At 42.6% G+C, this 18,345-nt stretch overlaps 1 protein-coding gene across 3 annotated transcripts in view; it reads left to right on the top strand.

The window, feature by feature from the left end:
• The first annotated feature begins 646 nt into the window (after nt 1–646).
• DAB2 (DAB adaptor protein 2) overlaps nt 647–18,345 on the top strand; it is a 51,250-nt gene continuing 33,551 nt past the window's right edge. For 2 of the 3 annotated variants that reach the window (XM_087715449.1, XM_087715447.1), the window contains exon 1: nt 647–820. The gene's annotated coding sequence lies outside the window, so the exon portion shown is untranslated. The remainder of the gene's footprint in view (nt 821–18,345) is intronic. The other variant, XM_087715451.1, reaches the window with a different exon arrangement.

The raw sequence follows: 18,345 nt of genomic DNA, 5'->3' as shown, positions 1-18,345 counted from the left end.
GGGGTTGGCAACCTTACACTCAAAAAAAGCCACAAAAGTTCTAACCGGAAGTCCACCCTCCCTTCAGTTCTGAAGCCGACCAGAAGTCCGGTTCCCCCACCATAAAGTCTCCTCCTAGCATGGCGCCATTTTTCCTCTACTTCTCCTAACCGAAAACCCCGGTGACAGGAAGCCGCAGCAGATAAATGAAAGAGCCACATGCGGCTCCGGAGCCGCAGTTTGTTGACCCCTGTGTTAAGGTATTCTACAAATCTAGTAAGCAGAAGAAATCAACCATGGGATCATTTTAGTTATTCAGTTAGTTATTCAGTTAGTTATTTAGTTAGTTATTTAGTTAGTTATTTAGTTAGTTAGAATCCATCAGGTTGTCTGAATGCAGGCTGGGGTGTCAGGCGAACCCTGCCAGTGTGGATATTCAAAGGGACCGTGAACTCGCAACACTGCCGTCGTTCACACAACAGGGGCCTCGCGCGTCGTGAGAACGCAGCTCCTCCTCCTCCTGCTGCTGCTGCCGCCGCCGCCGCCGTTTCGGCTTTTCTTTCCCTCCTCCTCGGCGCGGAAGGAGTTAAGATTTGGCAGGCGCAAGACACGGCTAAGGGGGAGTCGCCCGAAGCCGAGGCAGGCAGCGCAAACATCGCGGCGCATTCCTGGGTAGCCCTCAGCTGCCAGCATCTGATTAAAACCATCTCTCTCGCTGTGAGTGGCTAACTAAACAGAAGGCTGGAGTACGGCTGCGTCTATTTAAGCCGAGTTGCCGGAGCTGCGCCTTCGCCGGCTCCAGGGAAAATCTCATGCGCCAAGCGGGTCGGGAGTAAGCCGGGTAAGTTGTCAACGGGGGAGTTGGGGAGCCTCGGAAGGGCGAAGCTGCAACGGGGGTCGCGGTGGGCTGCGCGTTTGGAAACGCCAAGTTGGGTTAAGTAGGAAGGAAGGAAGGAAAGAAGAGACGGTGGCCAACTGAAGGGACGAAGCCGAGGCGGTCGCGGCTTGGGAGGGAAGCTCTTCCGCAGCTCTTTTTTTTCCTCCTTCCCTCGGCCCCCCAAAAAGGAATCTCCTTATGGATCTTTTCCTCCGGGCCGGCCGCCTGGCCGAAAGCGGCTGCGTTTGCTCGAGTTGCTTGCGAAATAAGAGAAGCCTTTTCTGCTCTCCATCCGAGCTGGCTTGTTGAGCCGCCCAGCAGACGCGCATGGATTATGCGGGCTATAAAACCTCTATGGAGACAGATTTTTTTCTCTCTCTCCCCCCCTCTTACGTTTTCTAAAAGCTTTCTTTTATTAAAAAAATTGTTGCCAAAAGAATTGGGGGAAGGGGAGAGAGGGAGGAAGAGTGCTGTAAGGCTTGTTCGGGGAATCCAGAAATCCTTGCCAATCTTGGAGGGTGACGGTAGGAAAAAGGGAGGCAACCGAATGAATGAGAAGCACATAAGAGACCAAGCGAGCTGTAAATATGGTGTTTGTATAGGAAACTTGGCTTAGAAAAGATTACCTTTTCAGCATGGAAAATACCACCCTAAGAGTCCAGAATTCCAAAAGGGGTAGTGGGAGGGCATTGACTTTAGGAAATAAGTATTGGCACAGCCTTAAAAAAAAACATCAAACCAGGCAGATGCTTGCAGCTGCTGAAAAGGAAAACTTGGAAGAGTTGTGGGAGAAAGATTGCAATGAAATTTCAGAAGACGAAATTGCAAATTCCTCAGAACTGGATGGGGGGGGAGGGAAAAAATAGATGGTGAGGAGTTGTAGGCCTTTCCTCTTAATGTAAACTCACTTGTTCCTAGGCTTAAAAAATGTTAAATTGAGCCTTGGTACTTGGAGTCGCTGGACAATGTTCTAAACATAATAGCTTTGCCTGGAGCAGAATTTCCTCCCAGGTGTAACATTATTCCTGCAGCTCCTTCCTTGCCCAAGTGAAAACAAATAGTAACTTCCCCAAGCAGCCCAAAGATGGAATGATACGGTTTTTACAACAGCAATGGATGAATGGTGCTTTAGTCTGTGCGTGAACCAGTTATGTTGAAATTAACTTAGGCTGTCTGGCCCATCTTTTGAAGATAAAAGTATTGTTACTTTTAGAAGCCCCTGAAGAGCTTGTAGGATTCTTGTTCCCTTCAACCTGCCCATCCCCAGTCCCTGTTTGTTACACAGGGAAGGCTAAACCTTTCTTATGGGATAAAATGTCTAAGTGTTGGCATCTGGAAGCATTTGTCTAAAAAAAAAAAAACATTGGCCATGTTGTGTGAAATAATACATAGTCTATGGTTTCAGTAACACGTCTTGTTCCCCAGTGAAGATGGAAGCAAAGATTATCTGGGGATTGCAGGATTCATTGTGGACAGCAGACATAGTCTTGCTTAGGAAGAAAATGGGTTTGCCAAGTTATCTGCTAGTTCTTTATAACCCAGCATGTTGTCTGAATGTGGGCTGAATGCCTGCATTCTAGTGCTGGGTTCATACCAAGTTAGCTTCATTATTAGGGGGGGAAAAGAATTGCTCTGCTCACTGGCTTTGGATTTAGGAAGCCTCTAGCACACACCCTAATGTGTATTGATACTGGCTGCAGGGAAAGCTGCTGATATCTTGGAAAGAAAATTGTCTCCAGCTGTATGTAGAGAGCCTGCAAAAGGTTAGCTGTAGAGAGCCTGCAAAAGGGGGCTAATGTGTCTTATGCAATGTGTTCTTGGGCTGTGTTAAGCAAAATGAGAGACAGCTGACTCTACCCTCACAGGTGTGATAAGGAGTGCAGGATGTAGGAGTCAAGTCGTGTTGCGGCTTCTGCTGATGAAATAAAATCTGGAGTAGGTTGGTTTCATGGTGGTCTGTGTATAACCTTGATTAGCTGAAATGCTTGCTTGATGTGTAGAGTTGGCAACTCAAGGAAAATAATTTTCAGCAATGTGTTTGTCCTCTGATACAAACGATGGAATTTTTCTCTTGGGCTGCATGTCCAGGAAGACCTGGAAATTGCTTTGTAAGCAGAAGACTGTATGAGAAAAGATGTAATGTTTAACTCTGGTTAAAGATATCTTCAGCAGGCTACTGAAGTTGGGAGCAATGTAGGACCAAGGAGTGCAATGTAGATGTGATATGTGATGGTACAGTTTTATTAGCTACTTATGAGGAAGCTTTAAGACTGGGTTAGTCTCATTAGTAAGGCAGCCCCTTTACAGGGATTGTGCAAAATGTTAAGTACTCACTGCATTCTTTCTGTCATGTAAATGTTGAGTCATCTTTTCAGTCCCAGCAAGGGGCTGTAACAGCAAATAGAGATATAGAGGATAACTAGCTTAGCCTGCTCTGTACAGCTGAGATACAGCCAGCAGGGGGGTTTATCGGAAAGCTGGTTTCAGCAAGGTTTTTTCATAATCTAGTCTCCCAATATGATACCCTCCAGATAAGAGACCACAACTTCCTGAGGGTGCCAGGTATGGGGAAGATTATGGATAGCTTGAACTGCATGGATGGATGTATTGAATGTACATGTAAATCTGTGGGATTCTTAAAGCAATAAGATGTGTAGCTAGTGCCAACCACAGGTTATACCAGGGATTTGATGTGAAGGCTATTGAGTAGGGCAGTTGGCATCAAATCTTGATCATGCAGGCACTTGAATTCTCCTTTTTTGTTCTAATGTATCTTCCTCAACCCCTTGAATTTTTTTTGGATGAAAAGTCCTGTAATAAATTCTGAGGAATCTCTAAAATGTAAACATTGCAACATGTGTTTTTTTTCCTGAAGAATTGCTTCTACTGGACATTGTAGAATTAATTTTCAGCCTTTATGTAGTTTTTCACAAATGTTGCCAAGACGGGCACATGAGGGTTTTGCTGAAAGGATATTTGTTTAGGAAGGAAAGTGAAGAAAGCAGATGAGTCAGTTTGCTTTCTAGTCAAATTGTGTTTGGTTACAATTTCTACAATCTGATGTTTTGGTTGTGCTGCCTGGAACTTTTGAGGACTGAAGTCTAAATTATTTGCCAGGTACCTGATTACTTATTCCTAGGTCTGTGTTATATATTGTGATAGCCAATGAAGATCTTAACACAACTGTCCTGGGCCTCACTGATTTTCAATAGCAATAGCACTTAGACTTATATACTCTTCACAGTGCTTTACAGCCCTCTCTAAGTGGTTTACAAAGTCAGCCTATTGCCGCCAACAATCTGGCTCCTCATTTTCCTGACCTCAGAAAGATGGAAGGCTGAGTCAATCTTGAGTCACTCAGAATTGGAGTCCTAAAGTGAGCAGTGAGTTAGCCTGCAGTACTGCGTCCTAACCATTGCACCACCACAGCTCTGTACCATTAAACATGGTATCTTTCTGGATCAGCTCAGTGAGTTGGGACGCACCATGTTGTGATGATTTTCCCCCAATTCCACTTGATGCTAGGGAAGTTGTCCCACCCTAGAATTCTGCTTTGCAGGGGTATCGGGGCTTATTTTAAATATCTACAGGAGAAGGTCATTCCACCACATGGTGTATAGTAGTACTGATGACTTCAGTTGTGGATCTTTGTCTTTGGCTGAACAGGTGTGGCTGTCAAAGTTCTGGCCTGATATTTGGATACTATAGGACTTTGGTTGAGGAAGAAGAGTATTTTGATGAAACATTGAGCCCTGGTGGCACAATGGTTAGACTGCAGTATTGCAGGTTAATTCAGCTCACTGCCAGGAGTTTAATCCTGACTAGCTCAAGGTTGACTCAGCCTTCCATCCTTCCAAGGTTAGGAAAATGAGGGCCTAGATTGTTGGGGGCAATAGGCTAAATCTGTAAACCACTTAGAGAGAGCTGTAAAGCACTATGAAGCAGTATATAAGTCTAAGTGCTATTGCTTCTTACGGAGACCAGATTGTCCATTCTTGGTTCTACTCAGGGTTGTACTCCCCTACTCAGAACTAATGTGCAATTTGGCCAGCCTCCTGATCAAAGAAGTGTCCAGAAGTACTTTTGTCCAACTTTGTCTTGTGCTTCAGTTGCTTCCCTTTCTGGATTGGGAGGTTCTGTCCACGGCTGCTGAATGGAGTACTGCAATGGTACTGCCCTCTAAGGCTGTTGAAAAACTCCAACAGTCCAGAATGCAGCGGTGGTTATAGTTATGGATGCACCTCATATACATGTATAACATCATTTATTTTCTAAGCAGCACCAACTCCCTATGGTATGATAACTTGGGTGCAATTGAAGGAACTGGTGATTTACCTATAAAACCTTTCATAACACAGAACCAGGGTATTTAAGAGACCTCTGTAACTTTCTGTCCTACACATGCTAAGGGTAGGGATGCTTGGGTCCCGTCCTTGGAACAAGGCCATCTCATGGGACTGCCCTCTGGAATGTCTCATCCCTGACCCTACTGGTCTTTAAAAAGACATTTAAAAATATGGCTTTTTCCTGAGGATTTTAACTGAGATTGTTTTTTTTTTTCTTTTATTGTGCACCAACAGGAGTCACAGCATTTTGAGTCTGGAGGCTGTATAAATTCTTTAAATAACTTAAATAAATGAAAACCATATTATGGCTCAGAGGTGTATGCATCAAAAGATTTTGGCTTAAAATCATTATTTTAATATCATTGGGTTGCATATGTGAGTTTAATTTATCTTTGTATCTAAGTATTATTAGACCCTGAAATTCAGAGGAGTTTATTATTACTTTTGTTATGGCTCTCCGGTCCAAAAGACATTGTGCAGCGAGCAATATACAAAAATATCAAATTAAAACATTGAAACAAAATATATTAACCTGGGCAAAACCCAGCTATAATCAAGCACACTATCCCCAGGCCTTCTAGAATACTATCAGGTCTTAACACCTTCTAGAACCCCAGGGCAGGGGAAGCTCTATGGTTATATAAGAGCCAAGATGGTGCAGTGGTTAGAGTGCAGTACTGCAGGCTACTTCAGCTGACTGTCAGCTGCCTGCAAATTGGCAGTTCAAAACTCACCAGGCTCAAGGTTGACTCAGCCTTCCATCCTTCCAAGGTGGATAAAATGAGGACCCAGATTAGGGCAATAGGCTGACTCTGTAAACGGGTTGGAGAGGGCTGTAAAAGCATCATGAAGCGGTATATAAGTCTAAGTGCTGTTGCTATGCTCTGAGGCAATGCTATACCAGAAGGCAGGAGCAGCAGCGACAGAAGGCACACTTACTCTGTTCTACAAGATGGTAATGTTTAATTGAGAGGAACCACAGTGCCTCTGCCTGGGTAGGCAGAAATGATTGGAGACAGATTACTAGGCCCTGCAGATTACTAGGCCCTGTGCCACAAAGAGGTGATGACCAGTACCTTGCATTGCATTCAGAAGCCAATTAGCAGTTAACGCAGCTTGCACAGCAACAGTGGTATGAGGCACATGATGTGCCCAATACAGTTTCCACCTTTGTATTTTGGAACAGCTGTAGTTTCTGCATGGTCTTCAAGTGCAGCCCTCTGAATGCATTGCAGTACAGTAGTCCAGTTCTGAGATCACCAGGCATAATGAGTGACTTCCTGGTTGAGGAACGGGTGAAATTGGCAGACTAGATAAACCTATGCAAAGGGGCTCCTGGCCACAGTTGTCACCTACTCCTCAGGTGTCAGCCTTCCAAGACCAAGGATGGAAATGTCCCTAACCCAGGGGGCTCAATCAGTTACAGCTACCCAGTTAAGTCAGGCTTGAGCTGAAGTCAGTTCCCTATCCAGTTGTTTGGGTTAGAACACACAACTGACTTCATCCATGTAGCTTGGAGTTGAGATTTATAGTTGGGTGTCATCCATATACTGATGATACTAAAGCCTTGACTTTTAAATTTGGTTCGTAGTAAAACATCTAAGTACATTGTGTTGCCACTGAATTTTCATTTACGCTCTGAAATTCCTACCAGCAGAAATTGAGCAAAAAAGTAGAGATTACAATACCTATATACCACTTGTCTTAGAGCAATAGCAATCATCCTATCCTTTGGAGATGTAATATACCAAGATTTATCAGTTTATGTATCTCAGATATTCTGCATTTATAGAGGAGGATTGTACAGCGATCTGGTGTAATCCTGTTTTTCCTCCAGCAGTTTGGGAGGGTGTACCTATTACTTCATCCTCCCCATAACAACTCTGCAATAGGTTGGGCTGGGAGCTGGTCCAGAATCACCAACTGAGCATTCGTGGCCAAGGATGAACTTGAATTTGGGGTCTTGGCCAATGTTCTGGTCTTGTGGTTGCTAATTGAATACCCATGAGAAACTCACAAGAAGACCGAATATTCTCTTGCATAGTTCCAGGAACATAAAACAAAGCCAGCGAGATAAAAACCTCAACACAACATAATGTATAATTAACTTTCACCTGTGAGTGCTGGAACCACCAACAGAGGATTGTAAATTAGTGGTAAAGAACATAATCCATCAATTGCTGTATACTTGACAGAGCAAGTTGCCTTAGTTCTGGGATTCATGTATTGGCCAAGATAAACCTTGCATCACTAGACATGGGTGGAACCAAGAATTTTTTGGCATTGTTGCAGTCAACCTTGTGACAAATGCATAGCCATGCCTTCCTTGCTTGATATGAAATTTCATACACTTGCTAGTCCAGAACCCATCAATGCATATTATTATTTTTAATTCTTATTAAACTTCAAACCAATGCTTGCTATTAAACTTCATAGACTTTCCTACCATCAGTGCATATTATTCTTAAGGCCTTGATCCATGTTCCTTATGCTTTCCCCCCCCCCCCCCCATTAATTTGACATAACGGGGTCGTTGCTTGGTGTAAACATCTCAAAAGGGAAAGGATCTCAAATCATGCATCAGAATGCCATCGACTAGCTTTTTCAGATGTTTTTCTGATATAGTGGGACAATCAACATTTATGTGACATGTCAAATATATAATTTGATTTTTCTCTCTCTCAGAAACAGTTGGGAAGATTAGCAAAACCTGGCAAAAATATGTCAACAAATTCAGTTTAAGTTTGAATAGATTAACATTTTAGGAACTTATAGTAGTGGGTTTTTCTTGTAATCGTTCAAGAAAGAATCAGAAAAATTTTATTGATCTGTCTTGGAAGTTATGGTAAACAAAGCAAATAAAGAATTCCACTTTAAATTCCAAGATAAGGAAGTGAGGTTCCAGTTGTAGAATATTGAAAACTGTTTTGTAAATATTTCCTGTTTGGAATTCAGTTTCACAACAGAAGTTGTTGTTTTTTTCCTTGAAGCAAAGGGATTTGTGCTTTAATTCATTCTTACCTATGCATACTCTTTCTTCTTCTTCTTGGGCAATATCAGTCATTGGATGTTGGTGATCCTATTTTCATCAACAGCTGCACAAAAAAGCGCTGTTGAGTTTTGTCCAAACCAGTCCCTTAGATTTTGAAGCCGTGTTCTTTTTTTGCCTGGACCTCCACAATTATCAATCCATCAGATTACAGAATCCTTTGGGTCCACATGATACTGAGAAAGGCTGAGGTTTATTTATTTCTTAAATTTATATGCCACCCAGAATTGCTTAGCAGTGAGATTGGCAGCATGTAAATTTAATAAATAAATCTCACCCTTTCTCAGCACCTTGGGGGAAAGCCAACTTGCTGAAACCAGTCCAGAAGGATAGCATGGTCAATGGAATCAGAAGCTGTTGAGCACCTCTGTCTCAAACCTACCAGAGGTCATCCACAAGAATGACCCATGCTGTCTGAATGCACTCTGAACCCAGTCTGAAAATGGTCCAGATAATAAATTATTGTATGATTTGATGTATCTTATTATTATACAATGTGTCTTAGAAATAAATCTCTTCATAAGGAAGTTTCCAATATGTTTTAATAGCAATAGCACTTAGTCTTATATACCCCTTCGCAGTGCTTTCCAGCCCTATCTAAGTGGTTTACAAGGACTGCATCTTGCCCCCAATAATTTGGATCCTCAAGGAAGGATGGAAGATTGAGTCAACCTTGAGCCTGGTGAGATATGAACTGCCAAATTGCAGGCAGCCAACAGTCAGCAGAAGTAGCCTGTAGTACCATGGCTCTTTATAAAACAAGCAATTAAAAGTGGCATAGAATAGTGCTCTAGAGCAGCGGCCCTTAATCTTTCTGGTCTTGGGGATCAGTTTCGCGGGGGGTGATTATCTTCCATGGACTGAACACAATTGCAGATGATGTTGGGGATCCCTGCTCTAGAGTGAAGTTAGGAATTCAAACAAGTTGGCTTTGAGACCTGGTTCTGCTTGTTGACCTTTATAGACAAACTTCCTCAACCTCATTCTCCTTGTGTGATGTGAAGATGTGGAGAAGAGTGATTGGAATACTGTTATGGTAATTGACATAATTAGTGCATGTGCTGTTTTGAATGCTAGAAATACTAAAATATAAAATCAATATTGGACTTTGTAGTTGTAGAAAGCTGAATGAGAACGTCATTCCCCAAAGAGGAGAGTTAATGCCCATATACTCAGATCTGTTTACGATTCTTTGATAGGAAAGAAATACAATTCCATTCTTCAAAGGAAGTACATTTGCTGATGACTGAAATCCTGTGTAGTAAAAATGTGCTGCATAAGCCAAAATGCCTTAGTTTTTGAGACGGGATGTTGTAGTTCATTTCATAACTTCCCCTTTGAAGTATGTAACAATTCATGAATTATCCTCTTCTTGACTTACCCTTGACTCAAGGATATCACCATTCTTGGTGGTATGAATACAATAGATATACAAGTTTAGCAAATTCTTGGCATAATTTCCCAATACAGTGCTGTATTACTCATTCTATTCCAGTGGAATGAATTCAGTTATAATATTCATCCATGTGCATAGCTGAGCAAAAGAGGGAAAACTCTATGTTTGTTAGTAAGTAAATGTATTCAATCCTGGCTATTTTTAAATAATAAAAATCCAAATAAAGGAGTTGTCTTTTCTTCAAGGAAGAAGATGAATTTGCCTGTGTCGTATACTGAGGAAGGGGATGTGGTGGCTCAGTGGCTAAGATGCTGAGCTTGTCAATCAGAAAGATCCGCAGTTCAGTGGTTTGAATCCCTAGCACTGTATAATGGAGTGAGCTCCAGTTACTTGTCCCAGCTTCTGCCAACCTAGCAGTTTGAAAGCATGTAAAAATGCAAGTAGAAAAATAGGAACCACCTTTGGCGTTTAGTCATGCTGACCACATGACCATGGAGACGTCTTTGGACAGTGCTGGCTCTTCTGCTTTGAAATGGAGATGAGCACCGGCCCCTAGAGTTGGGAACAACTAGTACATATGTGTGAGATGAATCTTTATATTGATGAGAATAAGTTGGCTGAATTTATACAATGTGCGCTGTCTTGGTTACGGAATTAATTCACCTGCCTGGGTTCTTGTAGTGTATTGAACAGTACCCTGATCAAATTGTAAAACAGGCAGCCAGATTCTCACAGTGAATTGGGTATACCTTTGATCTGTTTGGTTTCAAATGATTTAAAAATAAAGACCAATTGGAAGGAGCCAAAATCTCAAGGTTGCACAGTAATCGTTAGAAATAGAATAGGTTTTCCTAATTAAGGTGAGATTTTTCTTTGATGCTGACTTCTAAATTTGTCTGCATCTTTGCCTATGAATAGAAGATGGCATTCCTTTTCTATACTTCAGTACAACGTTTCAGTTAGATTGCACTAACTGAATTCCCTAAGAAATGGAGATTAGATGCAGGGTAGCTTTTGACTGGATAAAGAACACAACTTTTTAGAATATATTTAGAGCTACTCTTTTCCCTGAAAGTAAGACCTCCCCAGATAATAAGCCCAATCGGGGTTTTGAGTGCATGTGCTAAAATAAACCCATCCCCAAAAATAAGCCCTTCCTGAAAATATTGCAACACAGCAGCAGTCATGAGGTAATCATGCTCATTGCTGCACCTCAAAAATAATAGGACCTCCCCAAAAATAAGGCCAAGCACTTATTTTTGGAGTCAAAAGAAAATAAGACCCTGTCTTATTTTGGGGAAAACATGATATTGACACAGCTGAATGTAAATTGCTGGGTTAAATGTGGAGGGGTGGGGGTTTCTTGCTTTTAAATGTTAATTTTTATCATGATAACAAGGTAGTCCTCAACTGATGGCTAATCATTTAAGGACTATTTGCAGTCCTGACAGTTGTTGAACAGATGCTTTTTGGCCTGTAAAACATTTGTAGGCATTGTAAGCTGTTGCGCTGTCCTCCTGCTCACATGGTCACATTTCTCCTCAGAGTCTTTTTTTTCCAAATATTTTTAATTTATTTTTTATTCTCTTACATACCATTTTAAGTATGCATTCACATAATTGTTATTCTTCTTTACATTTATCGTTCTTATACATTATTTCATTTAATAAGTTGTAATGTACAGTTTGGGTTGCTTTATTTACCATCCCTTCCTCTTTTGTAACACCTCATTGTTTTTCCTTTCTTTTCTCCCTCCCTCCCTTTTCTACTTTCTTCTTCCTCTCCTTCTCCTCCCTCCTTCCCTTACTTTTCTCCTACTCCTTCTCTTCCCCTTCCTACCCTCTCTTCTTCTCTTTCGCATCAGAGTCTTTCTGAATGCTGGTTTAACTAACATTTTCTCCCCCAGGGAGGAGAAGGATGCTAGGAAAGAGGTAGATTCCAAAAGATAAAATAGTGAAAGCTTCTGAAAGTCTGAGTGTCAGTATTCTGAAATGTATGCAGTTACTTAAAGACCATAATTGCGGTTGTTGAGCAAAGCAGTTATATGGAATCTTTCTTAATGCTGCAAGGACTCTGGTCCAAAATTCTGGCTTCAATTAAGGTTGTCAGCCAAGGACAACATATATATTGTGTATTCTTATTCTCAAGGTGATTTTTGACCATAACCACATCTCTTTAGGCTGGGCTAAACGTGCAGTCAGAAGTCACACCATGAAGTTCCAAGTCTCAGAGTGGACTAGAAACTGGATCTCCCAGTACGGCATGTTAACTTTAGCTCACTGACTTTAGAAGAGTATTTTAATAACTGAATCTTGCATCAAGGCTTAAAACATCAAAACAACCACAAATTCTTTACAGTTTGCCATTGCAAAGCCATTCCTGTAACCAAAAGGACTCCGGGTGTCTAAAACAAGCGGTTCTAGGCCAGAGATGTCAAACTGGATTTCATTCAGGGCTGGATCAGCATTGTAGTTGTAGTTCTCTGTGAGCTGGCCCGGAGAGGGGGAGACGGGACAGCTGGCCGCCTGCATCACCCTGCAGGTTGAAAATACGGTGCTGGGGGAACATGTGACCTCCTCCAGGCCCTGTTTTCACTAGCAGAGGCACCATGGGCCAGTCCTCTGCTATTTCCAGGCTGGCCCCGCAGGCCAGATTTAAGCACCCCGCAGGCTGGATCCTGCTGCAGGCCTTGAATTTGACACCCTTGTTCTGACCCAGCTCTCCAAACATGACAAACCCTCTTGAAGTTAACTGAAATATTCGTTTATTAGGAGCGCCAGCAGCTCCGGCAAAAAGTTTCTCTCTCATCGCAGGCTAATAAATTTGTCCAGCTAGAAGATGAATAGTTGTCTGCCACATCTATTCATCTCCGCCCTCTACCTTTTATCCCCAGAGCTAGGGTGGGGCTTTGCAGCAGTGGCTCTTCTTTCCCAAGGATCGGCCATGAATTTCCACTGCTCTCCTCTTCTCTTCCTTCTGCGCATCCATGCATTGGGTACTGGACCCAGTTGTTCCTCCTCTTCCTCATCAGCCACCTCCAGACCTGGGGGCTGTTGACTCTCCATCTGAGGACTGACGGATGGCCCAGGCTCCACCTCTCCCTCCCTCCCTCTCTCCCTCCCTCTCCCCCTCTCTCTTTCTCTCTCCCTCTCTCCCTCTCCCTCTGCCAGTTCTAGTCCCTCTCCCCCCTCGGAGATCCTCTGATTCAGCTATTGGAGGGGCTGTTGGCTGACAGGCCACCACACCCCTGTTCTACACCAAAGATCATTTCACCCATTTCAATACCAGGAAGAAATTCCCTTCCTGCGCATAGGAAGAAAATGTTAAATGATCAAAACAATCTTCCCTCCATATCCCCCACAAACACTATGTTTATTATATGCTTAAAAACCATGTAAAACATAAAAGGGTACATACCTTCTTAAATTCCAAAAAGCAAAGCTATCTTCCACAAGCTGTGTAAATTCTTAGCAAGATGCAGGAAGAGGATAAGTATTCTGGGACTTCCCATATATCTGCCTGTGAAATGCAGACTATTAATCTTGAGTACTTGCTAGACCAGTGTTTCTCAACCTCAGCAACTTTAAGATCTGTGGACTTCAACACCCATGCTGCCTGGGGAATTCTGAGAGTTGAAATCCACCACATCTTAAGTTGGTGAGTTTGAGAAACACTGTGTGAGGCCATGGAGAGATCAACATAAGGCATTTACTGTTTGCTGCCTGGCTACATTTTAATAGACCTCAAGATAGTAAACACCCAGAACAATACCCAGAAAGATGAAAATAATCGGTAGACCTGTATAAGATATCCATGAAGTTGTGGGCTAATTAAGATGTTGCATATATTGTAGCCTGAGGTTAATGCCTAACTCTGGCAATCTTGGACCTCGATACAATGGGCAACCTGGTTAGCAATATTTCTCATGATACCTGAGCTTAATTACGTAAGTTACTTTCAGTAGCTGCCTGTCAACTCTCATCAGCTTTCTCTAATTTGTGAAGGTGAAATGAGCGTGAGAAGTTAAGGTGAATTCCTGCTCTTCCTGTGATCAGTGGGGCAGTTCAGATTCATAAAGGGAGATTAAACAAAAGGCCCTTGGTAGTGAAATAGTATAGCCTTTATTGTCATTGTACATCATGTATACAACAAAATTGGTTGCCCTGTTGGTAGGACTCTATACTCCTAATCCAAGGGTGGGTTCCAGTTGGCTTTACTAGTTCGCTTGTGTGTGCACTTTGCACGTCCTGCACAGTTTAATTAAAATTGTTCTGTGCATGCATAGAACCCAAAAACAAGATGGAAGCAATAGCAGTTAGCAATAGCAGTTAGACTTGTATACCGCTTCATAGGGCTTTCAGCCCTCTCTAAGCGGTTTACAGAGTCAGCATATCGCCCCCACAGTCTGGGTCCTCATTTCATCCACCTCGGAAGGATGGAAGGCTGAGTTAACCTTGAGCCGGTGAGATTTGAACCGCTGAACTGCAGCTAACAATCAGCTGAAGTACTGCACTCTAACCACTGCGCCACCTCGGCTCTTCAGCAAACCCACCTCTGTCCCAATGAATTATGATTTCAGCCTAAAAGACATCCTTTTCTTCTTAAAGGAAAGGTGCATATGGGTAGTCCTTGCTTAGAGACTGTCTCACTTAGTGACCATTCAAAGTTATGGTGGTACTAAAAATCAACTTAGCAACCAGTCCAGTAGTGGGTTGCAGGTGGTACACCCCGGTACAGGCGTACTGCCCGGAGTACTGTTCCGATACGGTGTTCCGGAGGGCCCATCCGCCCAAGCTCCTTACCTGTATTTCAGCTCTTCAGCACTTCCGCGCACGAGCATGGAGGGCACGGCACCTGCGCGATGCTCCGCTGAGTAGCTGGAGGCTTGCGGAGGTGTCGCAAGAGGGAAGGATGCATGTGCAGGCTTCTCACGCATTCATGTGGTGAACGCTGGGCCACATTGCAATTGTACCAGTTGCAACGGGATCCAAACCCACCACTGAATCAGTCCTTACATTTATAACCTTCACAGGATATCCCTGCTTTTAGATTTACTTATTTGCTCCATTTCAATATGACCTAAAAAGAGAAAGAATCCAGTTCAGTTGAAGAAAGTAATAAAAAGCAAACTAAAACTGAGGTAAAATCATAAGCCCTATCGCTGTCATGGGAGTTTCAGCTAGCAACCACTTCCCTTAAGAACCAAGTTGCTGGGCCCAATTGTAGACACTAAATGAGGATTACCTGTACTGCTTCCGAGATGACTTGAAGAATTTCCTTTAGATAATAATTCCATCTTTCCATTGCAACTGAGGTACCAAGATTTTAAAAATGCAACCAGGTTTGCACACTAGAGTAAGTCTCACCTTGCTTATCTATAGTTTATTGAATAAAGTCTATACAGAGATATAAATTGTGGTTTACACAAAACCACAATGATTGGGGTCAGGCAGCCTTGTAGGCCACAGCCAAATTACAGTATGGCTTAGCTGTATGTTGTCAGAGCCCTAATCTTTCAATGTTCTTCAACTTTTGCTAATGTTCAGCCGTGAGAAGCATTCATATCTTTGCATCTACAAGGGTCAAAACACACGCTGTATTTTCTGTCCCTGATCCTGTTGGCACGAATGTAACTCTGAAAATAGAAATTGACTTGCCGGTCACAGAGTGACCCAGCTATTCAATCACATCCAACTTTTACACTTCCTTCTCTTATGCCTCCTTGGGGGTTCTGTCAAGCAGTGAAAGGCAGGACCAACACAAGGCACAAAGCTGATCAGGGTTTGGGTGGAGATTGATGTGATCTGCGTCATAGCAGGTCAAGGCTGGCAGGCATAAATGATTGTGCTATTGTACAAGGCATAACTAGTGAGCAGCCTGGACTCAGGCTTGCCATTTATAAATGTCATGCCGCTTTGGCTCTGCACAAGCTTTGTCATGAGTGATGGAGAGTTCTGTAATTTTCTCTTTTGGACAGATGTTCCCATCTCTTAGTACTTGGATACATATTTTCTAAATGCAAAAAAACCACTGTACTATGGCAATGCCTTGAAATCATTGCTGCTTCAAAGTGGGGGAACTCACGGTAATTTAAATGTCAAGTACTCTGTTTTGAGGGACGTGGTGGCTCAGTGGCTAAGGCACTGAGCTTGTCAATCAGAAAGGTCAGCATTCGGCAGTTCGAATCCCTAGCATTTCGTAATGGAGTGAGCTTCCGTTACTTGTCCCAGCTTCTGCCAACCTAGCAGTTCGAAAGCATGTAAAAATGCAAGTAGAAAAATAGAAACCACCTTTGTTGAGAAGGGAACTGTGTTCTGTGCACCTTTGGTGTTTAGCCATGCCAGCCACATGACCACGGAGATGTCTTCGGACAGTACTGGCTCCTCTGCTTTGAAATGAAGATAAGTACCACCCCCTAGAGTCGAGAACAACGAGCACATATGTGCAAGGTGGCGCAGTGGTTAAATGCAGCACTGCAGGCTACTGCTAGATCAGCAGTTCAGCGGTTCAAATCTCACCGGCTCAGGGTTGACTCAGCCTTCCATCCTTCCGAGGTGGGTAAAATGAGGACCCGGATTGTTGTTGGGGGCAATATGCTGACTCTCTGTAAACCGCTTAGAGAGGGCTGAAAGCCCTATGAAGCGGTATATAAGTCTACTGCTATTGCTATTGCTATTGCTATTGCTTTACCTTACTCTGTTTTGTGGACAGGAGGCAGAGAAGTAAATTTCTCTGGCAAAAGCTCACATCATCTTAGAAAATTTAATTTTTTTAAGGGAATAGATAGGGTGTGGATAGTTATTTTTCAATTCTTCAGTACTTACTGGGTTGTTTTTTTAATATCATCACTGATGCAGCCAATGTGAGATTAAAAATGATTTAAATCATTATAATGTCCATCAAAAACCACATTAAAAATGCTAAAACACAAAAAACAACAAGAAAAGAAAATGGAATAAGGAAAAAGTTAAGAAAAGTTTCCCTAAAATGATTAACTTGCAACTTTCCTGGAATTTATGTGGAAAAGTGGGAGAAGAAAATGAACATAATTCCTTTTGACATGACAAGGTAGATATATATCCCAGCAGCCAACGGGTCTCCAGAATTGGTAAGATAGGTTTTCCTAATAGCTAAAAAAGTATTGGATCAAAATCAATAAGTGGAAGCTTTTCTAGAGAACCTACGTTGGAAATCTGGCACCTGAAAATATTTAGCTGTTTTTCCTTCCCCCAGGGGATGAAAAGTTATTTTCCACTGCTGTTTTTTTTTTCTTGTCAGGATTCCCAGGAAGCAAGAATTCACATAATAGCAGGGGTGGGCTTCAAAAATTTCAGCAATGGGTTCTCTGCCCGGTTGCTGGGTGGGTGTGGCCATTGTGGGTGTGACCTAGTCGGCTCCTGCACCATAGCAGGGTGGGGGAGCATTTTCACCTTCCCCAAGCTCTGGAGGCTTTCCTTGAGCCTCTGGGAGGATGAAAACTGCCTCTCCCGGGTACCGGCGGCCCTCTGGAGGCCGGAAACAGTCCCATTTCCGACCTTCCGGGAATCCCATTTTTCCCCCTCCCTGAGCCTCTGCATGGGCCCTGCACTTACCTCACATCAGAAATGGGCTGCATGGAAACTCCGGGGAGGGGAGGGGCTTGGTGGGTGGGGCCAGCCAGAGGTGCAATTTAGAGGTTCTCTGAACTGGCCATAACGTATAGGTGAACCCATAAGTAGGCAATATTTAGGTAGCGCAGTATATGTTTTTTTCAAGGGACAATTATGTGTTGGGTTTTCATTTGTTGTTTTTGTTTGTAGGATGGTAAATAATAAAATTGAAGAAAATGCCTTTATCCTCTGATAGTGGCCATAGGTTTGTATATTAGTAGTAGATTAATACATACTAATCGTGAAAAGTGTTCATTCCCTCAGCTCTGTGGGAATTAGAAAAGATCTAAGGAGCTCTCTCTAAGTAATTCCACAGCAACGTTCCCGAGCTGGTGTTCGTGTTAGGAGTTCTGGAAACTGTAATCCAATACATCTGAAGGACATTTGAAACATTCTAACCTGAAACAGAAGCTGAAATGGTTTTTCTAAGACTAGAGCGGAGTGTTTTGACCTTGAAATATTTTGTACACCTCTAGGCATTCGTTTACTTGGTATTCAATAACTTCCATGCTTTTTTTTTAAAAAAAAGTTATCCTGATGTGCTAGAAAATTTGAACATAAAGTCCCAGGATTGTTTTATTAGGGATGTGGAACTTCTTAGCCATCTGTTATAAGAAGCTTCAAGAGCTATCTCTTTTGGAACTACTATTTCATCATATGACAAAGCTATATATTTTCCCAAGAATTGATGTTGTTCTCAAATGCAGTCGCAATCAATCTTTATGTCCATTCAGCTGCAACTTGCTTCATATCTAGCTGTGTACCTACCACGATGGGGAGTTGCAATCCAAAGCATCTGGAGATATCAATAGAGATTCTCAGTCATCCAGGTCACGGTTGACCCAAAGGTGCTTTTTCAAGAGGCAACTGGACATTGTATTTCTTTGAAGACGTTTTGCTTCTCATCAAAGAAGCTTCTTCAACTCTGGGATGAAATAAGAAGTGAAACCTCTTCAAAGAAAAACAAAGTCCAGCTGCCTCTTGAAAAAAACACCTTTGGGACATCTGGGTATGGTAGGTTTAAGAAGGTTGCTCTGATGAATAGTTTT

The sequence above is a fragment of the Thamnophis sirtalis genome, unplaced genomic scaffold (assembly GCF_051295495.1).
Source record: "Thamnophis sirtalis isolate CommonGarterSnake01/CBP01778 unplaced genomic scaffold, rThaSir2_p1.2 scaffold_5, whole genome shotgun sequence".
Taxonomy (NCBI): domain Eukaryota; kingdom Metazoa; phylum Chordata; class Lepidosauria; order Squamata; family Natricidae; genus Thamnophis; species Thamnophis sirtalis.
The sequence above is the reverse complement of the archived record's forward strand: the minus strand, read 5'-3'. Positions and strand labels throughout refer to the sequence as shown.